Genomic DNA, 3,013 nt, shown 5'->3' on the forward strand with positions numbered 1-3,013 from the left:
CCTAGACAACAAGGTGCAGGGCTGGATGAACACAGCAGGCCAAGCAGGATCATAGGAGCAGAGAGGCTGACGTTTCGGGCCTAGACCCTTCATCAGATGCTGCTTGGCCTGCTGTGTTCATCCAGCCCTGCACCTTGTTGTCTCAGATTCTCCAGCATCTGCAGTTCCTACTATCTCTATATTTAATCCTTCTCTCCTTTGTTATCCCTATCATCAAACCCTTCACTCCCAACTGTTCCCTTTAGTTGCCTCCCACAAAACTGTACATGATTCAGTGTGGCCAGGTAACTGCTCTTCCCAAGACTGAAAGAAAGTACAGAGAGTTGTGAACACAGCCCAGTCCATCACGTAAGCCAGCCTTCCATCCATTAATTCCGTCTATACTTCCCGCTGCCTCAGGAAAGCAACCAACATATTCAAAGACCCCCACCCTGGTTATACTCTCTCCTAGCCTCGTCCATTGGGCAGAAGATATAAAAGTTTGTATACATGTACAAACAGATTCAAGAACAGCTTCTTCCCTGCTGTTATCAGACTTTTGAACAGACATCTTCCTCACTGGACCCGAAACATTAACTCTGTTTTTTCCTTCACAGATGCTGCCAGACCTGCTGGGCTTTTCCAGCAACTTTGTTTTTGTCTCTTTAATGTTAATTGCATCTGCATCTTCTCGGCAGCTGTAATACTGTATCCTGCACTCTGTTCTGTTACCCTAATGCATGTGTATTGTATGATCTGCTTGTAATGCATGTAAGACAACACTTTTCATTGTACTTTGGTACACGTGACAGTAATAAATCAAATCAAATAACAATTATGAAGGGTCTGGATAGAATGCAAGGGCCTATGGACTTTCACAGAGAGGTCAGTGATTAGGAGGCTTGTTACTAAGGTGATTGATTGGAAAGGATATGAGGAGAAAAACACTTTCACCTAGAGAGTGGTAGGGGTCCAGAACTCATTGCCTATAAATATAGTAGAAATGGAAACCCTAAACTCATTTACACAGTGCTGGGTTGAGTCCTTAAGTGTCATAACTACATTATCATTTAGTACAAACCAAATGCTGAAAATGTGGGAACATTGTAACAGGGGGTAGGCCATTCAGTCCGTTGTACCTGCCCCACTATTCTGGATCACAGCCAATTACCTCTTCAATACCATTTCCCCATACTGTTTTTAAAGCAGAGGTAAATAGATTCTCAAAAAGCAAGGTGGTGAAAAGGATGGTAGGTAGGAATGTGGAGTAATCGGATCAGGCATGATCCCATTGAATGGTGGTACTGGCTCCAAGGGGATAGAGAGAATCATAAGAGTTTTTACAGAAAGGAAAGAGGCCTTTGAGGCCATGCTGGCCCTCAAATAGCCATCTATTTGAAACTGAAACAAAGAACTGCAGATGCTGGAATCTAAATGAACAGAAACGGAAATTGTTGGCGAAATTCATAAGATCTAGCAGCATCTGTGGAGAGGAAACATCGTCAATGTTTGGAGTTTGAGAACTGCTATGAAGAAGGGTCGCCAGAAACGTTAATGCTACTTTCTCTGCACAGATGCTGCAAGACCTGCTGAATTTCTCCAGCAATTTCTGTTTTTGTTTATTTCTATCTATTCTAATCCCATTTTTAGCCTTGTACACTAATGCATTTCACGCGTTCCTCTAAATAGTCCTCATTTCGGGACTCCAGCTCCTCTGCGGCGCACCTAGTATGATTTTTGTTTTTGCCAACTGCCTCTTGAGGTCTCACTGCCAGTGAGTACAAAAGGCTGGGCTACATCTCAAAGCACATCACTTCAAACGGGAATACATGAAGGGATGAGCCTTTGGGGTAGAAACAGGAGCTTGGGAACTCCCGGCGTTGCCCTGGATACAATGTAACAACATCAGTGTAACAATGCCAATGTAACAATGTTAACAATGCACAGCAACAATGTATTGAGGCACCAGTTCCGGGTCTGCGCCCAGTCTCTCGGGCCCAGCTCATGCCCAATTTTCGCCGCTTCCCCCAAGTCCTTCAGCTGTACGATTCTAGCATTACATTCCAGGTCGCTACACATCCCAGATTAGCTTTTATTATTTAGACAAAATAGTATCAAGATGGTATTTTTTAAAAAAATAGTTTACTCCTTACCAAATAAAATTGTAGATTTTTATCTTCAATAGACTGAAATTAAACATTAATGTTCATGGACTGACACGAAACTTAAAGCTAAGCCAGAAAACAAGGGCTCGTCCGGGATTTGAACCCGGGACCTCTCGCACCCTAAGCGAGAATCATACCCCTAGACCAACGAGCCAGCTGGCAAAAAGGCTCAGGCCTCAGTTGAAAAGAACAAGTGAACGGCGAAAGAATGAGTGTACATTATTGAAGGATGCAATTAAAAAGGGAAAAATGGAAAGAGATAAGGAGGGGGGAAAGCAGCAGGGAGAGAGGTGGCTCTCTGAAGGAAATTAATTGAGCGGAAGAGGAGGAAGGCATATTACTCCAGAGGAAGTAAGCTTTAACCCTTTCTGCGTAACGGGGAGTAGTCAAATGAAACCAAAACTGGAGCAAATAAAAATTAGAACTTACTCTACAAATGTATGCTATCTAATCCCACCGCTTTTTACACCATCTAATCCCACCTCCCTCAATAGCATGACAGCACAAAATAATTAATTTGAAATGTCATATTGACTTGTAGATATATCACCCCAGACCAGCCCACAGTGTATACACCGTTGCATTATATAGACTACTGGAGCCTGTAGACTGCCCCTGCACTTGAACAGTGCCAATACTTAGGCTAGCCAAGCTTATTGACTACCCCAGCACATAGATCACTCCCACGGATAGACCATCCCAAAATACATAAACCTTGCTAGCAGACAGTCCACTCCAATATATAAACCAACCCAGCAAGCAGACCACCACATCCCAGTATGTAGATCACCTCAGCATCTAGACCACTCCTACAGATAGACCACTCCACCACATATGTGTGTAGACCTTACCAGCATAGAGCCCAACCC

At 43.5% G+C, this 3,013-nt stretch overlaps 1 non-coding gene across 1 annotated transcript; it reads right to left on the minus strand.

Moving 5' to 3' along the window:
* Positions 1–2,226: 2,226 nt before the first annotated feature.
* Positions 2,227–2,298, minus strand: trnap-agg. Its single transcript has one exon. It is a non-coding gene; the product is annotated as a tRNA-Pro (tRNA).
* Between the last annotated feature and the right edge of the window lie 715 nt (positions 2,299–3,013).

The sequence above is a fragment of the Rhincodon typus genome, chromosome 6, assembly GCF_021869965.1.
Source record: "Rhincodon typus isolate 14 chromosome 6, sRhiTyp1.1, whole genome shotgun sequence".
Taxonomy (NCBI): domain Eukaryota; kingdom Metazoa; phylum Chordata; class Chondrichthyes; order Orectolobiformes; family Rhincodontidae; genus Rhincodon; species Rhincodon typus.